This window comes from Triticum urartu, chromosome 2 (genome assembly GCF_003073215.2).
Source record: "Triticum urartu cultivar G1812 chromosome 2, Tu2.1, whole genome shotgun sequence".
Lineage (NCBI taxonomy): Eukaryota > Viridiplantae > Streptophyta > Magnoliopsida > Poales > Poaceae > Triticum > Triticum urartu.
In genome coordinates this window covers 141,340,758-141,353,618 of record NC_053023.1, presented here as the reverse complement: position 1 = coordinate 141,353,618, position 12,861 = coordinate 141,340,758, and positions in this window count along the sequence as shown.

Here is a 12,861-nt window from a genome sequence, read left to right as displayed (position 1 = left end):
ATCAACGACTGAAGCTACTGGGGTAGTGACAGATGAGGCGCTGAATTTGGATATACTCTAAATCTATGCGAGTATCATGATTTAAAAGTTAATATCTAAACCTCTACCCTAAACCACAATAATGTATCTCCTGCACTAATTGTTCACCGTGACGCTATAGTCTGGCTAGCACATGAAAGACTAAAATACCAACTCCAACTAACCCCTCGTGACCCTGATATTAGGACTATTTATTGAAAGTGATGTGTAGAGGCCTGCCTTTCTAACCCTCGACAAAGCCAGCTAACACCAACAGTTAGTCTCTTCACTGGAACAGCCGCTCATGATTCCACACCACAGTAGCTCTAGCTGATGGTCGCTTGGTACACATCACTCAGGCTGACAACATAGTGGACATCTAATAGTGGATTTAGAAGTCCATGTGAGATGGAAAATGTTCTCTGAGGCATCCAAGAAATCTGTAAGAAATGTCCTAAAACAAGCTTAACATCTCGTGAGGCCCGACCGGTGACGCCTGAGCTCTTACGACAACGTCCCAGGAGAGTATGGCGCAAAGCGCCGTCAATTACGAGTCACAAAGGTTTTCAACCGGAGTCCTAGCACATAGACGAGACCCATGATCACGTCTTCAGGGGAGGAAGCATTGGTGCACGACGACAAGCAAATGAGGGGTGGATGTTTCCATTGTACGCACCTTCAGCTTAATTTAGAAAATGCTTTTAGCGGTGGCAAGACGTTCCGTGTCAAGAACTTTTATGCTTTCATGTGGCATCTACAATTGCTAGTACAAAAAGTCACTTTGGAGGGTGGGTGCATTGGAACACTATATTTTCAATAGTGCCAAAATGTTATTTTAAATTTAAAAAAATCTGAAAATAAATCAACATGTTTATATGATGTCTATTACACATGTGCAAATTTTGATGCTGAAATAAGTAACCATGTGAGTTACACAAAAACGATAAAATCTTGATTTCGGAAAGATGAATAGTGGATGCATTATTCACTATTTGGAAATTACCATTTTTTTCATTTTTGTATAGCTCAGATGTTTACTTATTTCATCACCAAACTTTACACATGATTAATAGTTTGAACCAATCTTTTTATTTAAAAATATTAATTAAGCATTAAAAAATATTAAAAATGTATGATCATGTATTCAAAAAATATCAATCTTGTATTTAAAAAATGTTTAAAATGTGTATATATATATATGTTGACCATGTATTACCTAAATATTTAGTTTTATTAAAAAAATGTTAGACGTGTATTAAAAAAATGTTGTTGGCATATTTACAAAATATGAAACATAGTATCCAAAAGAACAAAGAAAACCAAAAAACGTAAGTAAAACAAACAAAATAAACAATAAAAATGAAAAAAAAAGAAACAAAATGCCAGAAAGAATGAAAAAAATAGAAAAAAAAAAAAACAACAAAAAACCCGGCTAGAATAGCCTCAAGTAGGACACGTCCCGAGCTTAAACGAGCTAGCAGAAAGGCAGTTTTGGCGTCTCTTCGGCTTACCACGAGAGAGACCTGGGCGGAGTGGCTAACATCTCCCCTGATCTGGCTGGACACCAGGGACCGACCCCCTGCTTCTTCCATTTCCTCTTCTATTTTTAGTCATTACCCGCGCGGGAGTGGGCCTGCCCAATACGATGCAGGAGGAGGGAAAACCCTCAAGAAAAAAAAAAGAAAAACCTTCAGCGAGAGTTGCCTCTTGTCTCGCCTAATGCGAGATATAGACGCTGCTTTTTTTTTTAACTGAAGTGCGCACGTCGTGAGTCTTTTGTACGAGCCCAACAAGTCCAATGACTTTTCTAAAAGAACAAAAACAAGTCCAGTGGCTGCACGAGTATTTTATTTCCACTCCATCTTAGTCCGCCGCCGTTCCTAGCCGCCGGCCGGTGAACTCGACCGGAACCACCCTGCCATGGCCACCACCCTTCACGCCCCTGTTTCTCTGCGGCTGGCCTTCGTGGATCCTACCAGTCTACCGCCCACCACGGCGACCTTATCCCCAGTCCTCCAGCAATGGCCGCACCCGCCTGCGGTCGCCAGCTCGTCTGCGGGCTTAATCTGGTTCGTAAGTATGCGCGGGATTCTTGTCCATCCCTCTTTTATCTGCTGAAATCCGCCAGTTGATTCCTCGAAATCCATATACAGTAACTCTGTAGAGGCTAGAATACTTTGATTGTGCAAATCCATATGAAATAATGCATGGTTTCTGAGATTAATCCAGGGTATACGTAAAATTGGCTGCCTGAATCGAGCAGCCTTTAGTTGAATGTGAGCGCCTACGAAATCTTCCTGTTGGAACACACACAAATAACAGTAGTACTATTTGGTTGTGGGAGAAGGGAACGGTACCAAGAATGAATGAAATTGGATCTTGCCATGAAGAATGGTAAAATAGGAGAGACCTTATATATATATTGTTTGGGGCACCTAGGATTTTCACTCTGTCAGTATCTTGTGGGAGACTAGTAGGAGTTGAAGTCGTTCCCAGTAGTATAGCAGAGCCAAAATAAGCATCATTGCTTGTTCATTGTATACATTGAATATCGACAAAGTGAAGAGAAACTAAGGTTGAAGTACTTCCTTTCCCCATTAGCAATTATAGCCCAGCCAGCCAATAGAGAAGCGATGCATAGGACTTGTATCTATGGGGAGACTAGTAGGAGTTGAAGTCTTCCCAGTAGTATAGCAGAGCCAAAATAAGCATCATGGCTTGTTATTGTATTTTTACATGAAGGACGCCTTATTGGTTTCTGGTCTTGGCATTTCATTTTGATCGTCATATTTTACAGAGCCGGAGGAGGAAGAAGAAGAAGGTCAAAACTTTGAAGCGGCAAAAGCCGAACTACATCTTATAGGATGCGTACACAGCATAATATTTGAGTTACGAGTTTGGTGTACATTTGAAAATTTGTGGAATAGTTTCGCAACTCACGCCACCCGGAACACCACAGCGTAATGGTGTGTCCGAACGTCGTAATCGTACTTTACTGGATATGGTGCGATCTATGATGTCTCTTACTGATTTACCGCTATCGTTTTGGGGATACGCTCTAGAGACGGCCGCATTCATGTTAAATAGGGCACCATCAAAATCCGTTGAGACGACGCCTTATGAACTGTGGTTTGGCAAGAAACCAAAGTTGTCGTTTCTGAAAGTTTGGGGTTGCAATGCTTATGTGAAAAAGCTTCAACCTGATAAGCTCGAACCCAAATCGGATAAATGTGTCTTCATAGGATATCCAGAGGAAACTATTGGATACACCTTCTATCACAGATCCGAAGGCAAGACTTTTGTTGCTAAGTTCGGAAACTTTCTGGAGAAGGAGTTTCTCTCGAAAGAAGTGAGTGGGAGGAAAGTAGAACTTGACGAGGTAACTATACCTGCTCCCTTATTGGAAAGTAGTGCATCACAGAAAACTGTTTCAGTGACACCTACACCAATTAGTGAGGAAGCTAATGATGATGATCATGAAACTTCAGAACAAGATACTACTGTACCTCGTAGATCAACCAGAGTGAGATCCGCGCCAGAGTGGTACGGTAATCCTGTTCTGGAAGTCATGCTACTAGATCATGATGAACCTACAAACTATGAAGAAGCGATGGTGAGCCCAGATTCCGCAAAATGACTTGAAGCCATGAAATCTGAGATGGGATCCATGTATGAGAACAAAGTATGGACTTTGGTTGACTTGCCCGATGATCGGCAAGCAATTGAGAATAAATGGATCTTCAAGAAGAAGACTGACGCTGACGGTAATATTACTGTCTACAAAGCTCGACTTGTTGCAAAAGGTTTTAGGCAAGTTCAAGGGATTGACTACGATGAGACCTTCTCACCCGTAGTGATGCTTAAGTCTGTCCGAATCATGTTAGCAATTGCCGCATTTTATGATTATGAAATTTGGCAGATGGATGTCAAAACTGCATTCCTGAATGGATTTCTGGAAGAAGAGTTGTATATGATGCAAACAGAAGGTTTTGTCGATCCAAAGGGAGCTAACAAAGTGTGCAAGCTCCAGCGATCCATTTATGGACTGGTGCAAGCTTCTCGGAGTTGGAATAAACGCTTTGATAGTGTGATCAAAGCATTTGGTTTTATACAGAATTTTGGAGAAGCATGTATTTACAAGAAAGTGAGTGGGAGCTCTGTAGCATTTCTGATATTATATGTGGATGACATATTACTAATTGGAAATGATATAGAATTTCTGGATAGCATAAAGGGATACTTGAATAAAAGTTTTTCAATGAAAGACCTCGGTGAAGCTGCTTACATATTAGGCATTAAGATCTATAGAGATAGATCAAGACGCTTAATCAGACTTTCGCAAAGCACATACCTTGATAAAGTTTTGAAGAAATTCAAAATGGATCAAGCAAAGAAAGGGTTCTTGCCTGTGTTGCAAGGTGTGAAGTTGAGTAAGACTCAATGCCCGACCACTGCAGAAAATAGAGAGAAAATGAAAGATGTTCCCTATGCTTCAGCCATAGGCTCTATCATGTATGCAATGCTGTGTACCAGACCTGATGTGTGCCTTGCTATAAGTCTAGCAGGGAGGTACCAAAGTGATCCAGGAGTGGATCACTGGACAGCGGTCAAGAACATCCTGAAATACCTGAAAAGGACTAAGGATATGTTTCTCATATGTGGAGGTGACAAAGAGCTCATCATAAAAGGTTACGTTGATGCAAGCTTTGACACTAATCCGGACGATTCTAAATCGCAAACCGGATACGTGTTTACATTAAACGGTGGAGCTGTCAGTTGGTGCAGTTCTAAACAAAGCGTTGTAGCGGGATCTACATGTGAAGCGGAGCACATAGCTGCTTCGGAAGCAGCAAATGAAGGAGTCTGGATGAAGGAGTTCATATCCGATCTAGGTGTCATACCTAGTGCATCGGGTCCAATGAAAATCTTTTGTGACAATACTGGTGCAATTGCCTTGGCAAAGGAATCCAGATTTCACAAGAGAACCAAGCACATCAAGAGATGCTTCAATTCCATCCGGGATCTAGTCCAGGTGGGAGACATAGAGATTTGCAAGATACATACGGATCTGAATGTTGCAGACCCGTTGACTAAGCCTCTTCCACGAGCAAAACATGATCAGCACCAAGGCTCCATGGGTGTTAGAATCATTACTGTGTAATCTAGATTATTGACTCTAGTGCAAGTGGGAGACTGAAGGAAATATGCCCTAGAGGAAATAATAAAGTTATTATTTATTTCCTTATATCATGATAAATGTTTATTATTCATGCTAGAATTGTATTAACCGGAAACATAATACATGTGTGAATACATAGACAAACAGAGTGTCACTAGTATGCCTCTACTTGACTAGCTCGTTAATCAAAGATGGTTATGTTTCCTAACCATATACAAAGAGTTGTTATTTGATTAACGGGATCACATCATTAGGTGAATGATCTGATTGACATGACCCATTCCATTAGCTTAGCACCCGATCGTTTAGTATGTTGCTATTGCTTTCTTCATGACTTATACATGTTCCTATGACTATGAGATTATGCAACTCCCATTTGCCGGAGGAACACTTTGTGTGCTACCAAACGTCACAACGTAAATGGGTGATTATAAAGGTGCTCTACAGGTGTCTCCAAAGGTACATGTTGGGTTGGCGTATTTCGAGATTAGGATTTGTCACTCCGATTGTTGGAGAGGTATCTCTGGGCCCTCTCGGTAATACACATCACATAAGCCTTGCAAGCATTGCAACTAATGAGTTAGTTGTGAGATGATGTATTACGGAACGAGTAAAGAGACTTGCCGGTAACGAGATTGAACTAGGTATGGGATACCGATGATCGAATCTCGGGCAAGTAACATACCGATGACAAAGGGAACAACGTATGTTGTTATGCGGTCTGACCGATAAAAGATCTTCGTAGAATATGTAGGAGCCAATATGAGCATCCAGGTTCCGCTATTGGTTATTGACCGGAGACGTATCTCGGTCATGTCTACATTGTTCTCGAACCCGTAGGGTCCGCACGCTTAAGGTTTCGATGACAGTTATATTATGAGTTTATGAGTTTTGATGTACCGAAGTTAGTTCGGAGTCCCGGATGTGATCACGGACATGACGAGGAGTCTCAAAATGGTCGAGACATAAAGATTGATATATAGGACGGCTATATTCGGACACCGGAAGTGTTCCGGGTGATTTTGGAGAAAACCGGAGAGCTGGAGGGTTACCGGAACCCCCGCCCGGGAGCTATATGGGCCTAAGTGGGCCTTAGTGGAAAAGAGAAGGAGCCAAGATGGGCCGCGCGCCCCTCCCCTCCCTTGGTCCGAATAGGACAAGGAGAGGGGGCCGGCCCCCCTCTCTCTTTTCCCCCCTCCGCGAATCCTATTCCAACTAGGATGGGGGGGGAATCCTACTCCCAGAGGGAGTAGGACTCCTCCTGGCGCGCCTCTCCTAGGCCGGCCGCACCCCCCCTTGAGCCTTTATATACGGAGGCAGGGGCACCCCAGAGAAACACAAGTTGATCCACGTGATCATATTCTTAGCCGTGTGCGGTGCCCCCTTCCACCATAGTCCTCGATAATATTGTAGCGGTGCTTAGCGAAGCCCTGCGACAGTACATCAAGATCGTCACCACGCCGTCGTGCTGACGGAACTCTTCCCCGACACTTTGCTGGATCGGAGTCCGGGGATCGTCATCGAGCTGAACGTGTGCTAGAACTCGGAGGTGCCGTAGTTTCGGTGCTTGATCGGTCGGGCCGTGGAGACGTACGACTACATCAACCAAACGCTTCCGTTGTCGATCTACAAGGTACGTAGATCACACTCTCCCTCTCGTTGCTATGCATCACCATGATCTTGCGTGTGCGTAGGAAATTTTGAAATTACTACATACCCAACAGGATCCAAGAAGCAAGGCGCCCCCACCCCTAGGGTTTCCAAACCCTAGGCGCATGGGCCCTAGGGGGGAGGCGCCCAGCCCACTAAGGGGCTGGTCCCTCTCCACATACAGCCCATAGGGCCCTCCGGGGTAGGTGGACCCTCCCGGTGGACCCCCGGAACCCCTCCAGTGGTCCCGGTACAATACCGGTAAACCCCCGAATTATTCCGGTGACCGTATGATGACTTCCCATATATAAATCTTTACCTCCGGACCATTCTGGAACTCCTCGTGACGTCCGGGATCTCATCCGGGACTCCGAACAACATTCGGTAACCACATACAAACTTCCTTTATAACCCTAGCGTCATCGAACCTTAAGTGTGTAGACCCTACGGGTTCGGGAACCATGCAGACATGACCGAGACAACTCTCTGGCCAATAACCAACAGCGGGATCTGGATACCCATGTTGGCTCCCACATGTTCCACGATGATCTCATCGGATGAACCACGATGTCAAGGATTCAATCAATCCCGTATACAATTCCCTTTGTCTATCGGTACGATACTTGCCCGAGATTCGATCGTCGGTATCCCGATACCTTGTTCAATCTCGTTACCGGCAAGTCTCTTTTACTCGTTCCGTAACACATCATCCCATGATCAACTCCTTGATCACATTGTGCACATTATGATGATGTCCTACCGAGTGGGCCCAGAGATACCTCTCCGTTTACACGGAGTGACAAATCCCAGTCTCGATTCGTGCCAACCCAACAGACACTTTCGGAGATACCCGTAGTGCACCTTTATAGTCACCCAGTTACGTTGTGACGTTTGGTACACCCAAAGCACTCCTACGGTATCCGGGAGTTGCACAATCTCATGGTCTAAGGAAATGATACTTGACATTAGAAAAGCTTTAGCATACGAACTACACGATCTTGTGCTATGCTTAGGATTGGGTCTTGTCCATCACATCATTCTCCTAATGATGTGATCCCGTTATCAACGACATCCAATGTCCATGGTCAGGAAACCGTAACCATCTATTGATCAACGAGCTAGTCAACTAGAGGCTTACTAGGGACATGGTGTTGTCTATGTATCCACACATGTATCTGAGTTTCCTATCAATACAATTCTAGCATGGATAATAAACGATTATCATGAACAAGGAAATATAATAATAACTAATTTATTATTGCCTCTAGGGCATATTTCCAACAGTCTCCCACTTGCACTAGAGTCAATAATCTAGTTCACATCGATATGTGATTAACACTCAAGGTCACATCCCCATGTGACTAACACCCAAAGAGTTTACTAGAGTCAATAATCTTGTTCATATTACCATGTGATTAACACTCAATGAGTTCTGGGTTTGATCATGTTATGCTTGTGAGAGATGTTATAGTCAATGGGTCTGAATCTTTCAGATCCGTATGTACTTCGCAAATCTCTATGGCATCTCCTAGATGCAGCTACCACGTTCTATTTGGAGCTATTCCAAATAACTGTTCTACTATACGAATCCAGTTTACTACTCAGAATAATCTGGATTAGTGTTAAAGTTTGCATCGGGGTAACCCTTTACGACGAACTCTTTTACCACCTCCATAATTGAGAAACATGTCCTTATTCCTCTAAGGATAATTTAGACCGCTATCTGGTGATCTACTCCTAGATTACCTTTGTACCCTCTTGCCAGATATGTGGCAAGGCACACATCAGGTGCGGTACTCAGCATGGCATACCGTATAGAGCCTATGACAAAAGCATAGGGGACGACCTTCGTCCTTCCTCTTTCTTCTGCCGTGGTCGAGCTTTAAGTCTTAACTTCATACCTTACAACTCAGGCAAGAACTCCTTCTTTGACTGATCCATCTTGAACACCTTCAAGATCATGTCAAGGTATGTGCTCATTTGAAAGTACCATTAAGCGTTTTGATCTATCCTTATAGATCTTGATGCTCAACGTTCAAGTAGCTTAATCCAGGCTTTCCATTGAAAAATACTTTCCAAATAACCCTATATGCTTTCCAGAAATTCTACGTCATTTCTGATCAACAATATGTCAACATATACTTATCAGAAATTCTATAGTGCTCCCACTCACTTCTTTGGAAATACAACTTTCTCATAAACTTTGTATAAACCAAAAATCTTTGATCATCATCAAAGCATACATTCCAACTCCGAGATGCTTACTCCAGTCCTCAGAAGGATTGCTGGAGCTTTGCATACTTATTAGCATCTTTCAGGATTGACAAAACCTTCCGGTTGTATCACATACAACCTTTCCTCAAGAAAATCGTCGAGGAAACAATGTTTTGACATCCTATCTGCAAGATTTCATAAATAATGCAGTAATCGCTAATATAATTCCAACAGACTCTTAGCATCGCTACGAGCGAGAAAGTCTCATCGCAGTCAACTCCTTGAACTTGTCGGAAAACATCTTAACGACAAGTCGAGCTTTCTTAATGGTGATACCCATCATCATTGTCCGTCTTCCTTTTAAAATCCATCTGTACTCAATAGCCTCACGACCATCGAGCTGTTCTGTCAAAGTCTACACTTTGTTTCCATACATGGATCCTCTCTCGGATTTTATGGCCTCGAGCCATTTATCAGAATCCGGGCCCACCATCGCTTCTCCATAGCTCGTAGGTTCATTGTTGTCTAGCAACATGACTTCCAAGACAGGATTACGTACCACTCTGAAGTAGTACGCATCCTTGTCATCCTACGAGGTTTGGTAGTGACTTGATCTGAAGTTTCATGATCACTATCATAAGCTTCCACTTCAATTGGTGTAGGTGCCACAGGAACAACTTCCTGTGCCCTGCCACACACTAGTTGAAGAGACGGTTCAATAACCTCATCAAGTCTCCACCATCCTCCCACTCAATTCTTTCGAGAGAAACTTTTCCTCGAGAAAGGACCCGATTCGAGAAACAATCCCTTATTGCCTTCGGATCTGAGACAGGAGGTATACCCAACTGTTTTGGGTGTCCTATGAAGATGCATTTATCCGCTTTGGGTTCGAGCTTATCAGCCTGAAACTTTTTCACATAAGCGTCGCAGCCCCAAACTTTTAGGAAATGACAGCTTAGGTTTCCCTAAACCATAGTTCATACGGTGTCATCTCATCGGAATTACGTGGTGCCCCTTTTTAAAGTGAATGTGGTTGTCTCTAATGCCTAACCCATAAACTATTGTGGTAATTCGATAAGAGACATCATGGTATGCATCATATCCAATAGGGTGCAGTTATGATGTTCGGACACACCATCACACTACGGTGTTCCAGGCTGTATTAGTTGTGAAACAATTTCCACAATGTCTTAATTCTGTGCCAAACTCGTAATTCAGATATTCATCTCTATGATCATATCATAGATCTTTTTATCCTCTTGTTACGACGATCTTTCAACTTCACCCTGAAATTACTTGAACCTTTCAATAATTCAGACTCGTGATTCATCAAGTAAATGTACTCAACATCTACTCAAATCATCTGTGAAGTAAGAACATAACGATATCCACTACATGCCTCAGCAGTCATTGGACTACACACATCAAAATGTATTACTTCCAACAAGTTGCTTTCTAGTTCCATTTTACTGAAAACGAGGCTTTCAGTCATCTTGCCCATGCGGTATGATTTGCATGTCTCAAGTGATTCAAAATCAAGTGAGTCCAAACGGTCCATTTGCATGGAGTTTCTTCATGCATATACACCAATAGACATGGTTCGCATGTCTCAAACCTTTCAAAAATGAGTGAGCCCAAAGATCCATCAACATGGAGCTTCTTCATGTGTTTTATACCGATATGACTTAAGTGGCAGTGCCACAAGTAGGTGGTACTATCATTACTATCTTATATCTTTTGGCATGAACATGTGTATCACTATGATCGAGATTCAATGAACCATTCATTTTAGGTGCAAGACCATTGAAGGTATTATTAAAATAAATAGAGTAACCATTATTCTCCTTAAATGAATAACCATATTGCGATAGACATAATCCAATCATGTCTATGCTCAACGCAAACACCAATCTCGATGGTAGAGGGAGCGTGCGATGCTTGATCATATCAACATTGGAAACACTTCCAACACATATCGTCAGCTCACCTTTAGCTAGTCTCCGTTTATTCCGTAGCTTTTATTTCGAGTTACTAACACTTAGCAACCGAACCGGTATCTAATACCCTGGTGCTACTAGGAGTACTAGTAAAGTACACATTAACATAATGTATATCCAATATACTTCTATCGACCTTGCCGGCCTTCTCATCTACCAAGTATCTAGGGTAATTCTGCTCCAGTGGATGTTTCCCATATTATAGAAGCACTCAGTCTCGGGTTTGGGTTCAACCTTGGGTTTCTCCACTAGAGCAGCAGCTGATTTGCCGTTTCATGAAGTATCCCTTCTTGCCCTTGCCCTTCTTGAAACTAGTGGTTTCACTAACCATCAACAATTGATGCTCCTTCTTGATTTCTACTTTCACGGTGTCAAACATCGCGAATATCTCAAGGATCATCATATATGTCCCTGATATATTATAGTTCATCACAAAGCTCTAGCAGCTTGGTGGTAATGACTTCGGAGAACTATCACTATTTCATCTGGAAGATCAACTCCCACTTGATTCAAGTGATTGTTGTACTCAGACAATCTGAGCACAAGCTCAACAATTGAGCTTTTCTCCCTTAGTTTGCAGGCTAAGAAAATCGTCGCAGGTCTTATACCTCTTGACGTGGGCACGTGCCTGAAATCCCAATTTCAGCCCTCGAAACATCTCATATGTTTCGCGACATTTCAAAACGTCTTCGGTGCCTCAATTCTAAACCTTTTAACTGAACTATCACGTAGTTATCAAAATGTGTATGTCAGATGTTCGCAACATCCACAGACAACGTTCGAGGTTCAGCACACTGAGCGGTGCATTAAGGACATAAGCCTTCTATGAAGCAATGAGGACAATCCTCAGTTTACGGACCTAGTCCGCATAATTGCTACTATCAACTTTCAACTAAATTTTCTCTAGGAACATATCTAAACAGTAGAACTGAAGCGCGAGCTACGACATAATTTGCGAAGACCTTTTGACTATGTTCAGGATAATTAAGTTCATCTTATGAACTCCCACTCAGATAGACATCCCTCTAGTCATCTAAGTGATTACATGATCCGAGTCAACTAGGCCGTGTCCGATCATCACGTGAGACGGACTAGTCAACATCGGTGAACATCTTCATGTTGATCGTATCTACCATACGACTCATGCTCGACCTTTCGGTCTCTTGTGTTCCGAGGCCATGTCTGTACACATGCTAGGCTCGTCAAGTCAACCTAAGTGTTTCACGTGTGTAAATCTGTCTTACACCCGTTGTATGTGAACGTAAGAATCTATCACACCCGATCATCACGTGGTGCTTCAAAACGACGAACTTTCGCAACGGTGCACAGTTAGGGGGAACACCTTCTTGAAATTTTAGTGAGGGATCATCTTATTTACTACCGTCGTTCTAAGTAAACAAGATGTATAAACATGATAAACATCACATGCAATCAAATAATAGTGACATGATATGGCCAATATCATATAGCTCCTTTGATCTCCATCTTGGGGCTCCATGATCATCTTGTCACCGGCATGACACCATGATCTCCATCATCATGATCTCCATCATCGTGTCTTCATGAAGTTGTCTCGTCAACTATTACTTCTACTACTACAGCTAACGGTTAGCAATAAAGTAAAGTAATTACATGACGTTTATGTTGACACGCAGGTCATAAATAAATTAAGACAACTCCTATGGCTCCTGCCGGTTGTCATACTCATCGACATGCAAGTCGTGATTCCTATTACAAGAACATGATCAATCTCATACATCACATATATCATTCATCACATCCTTTTGGCCATATCACATCACA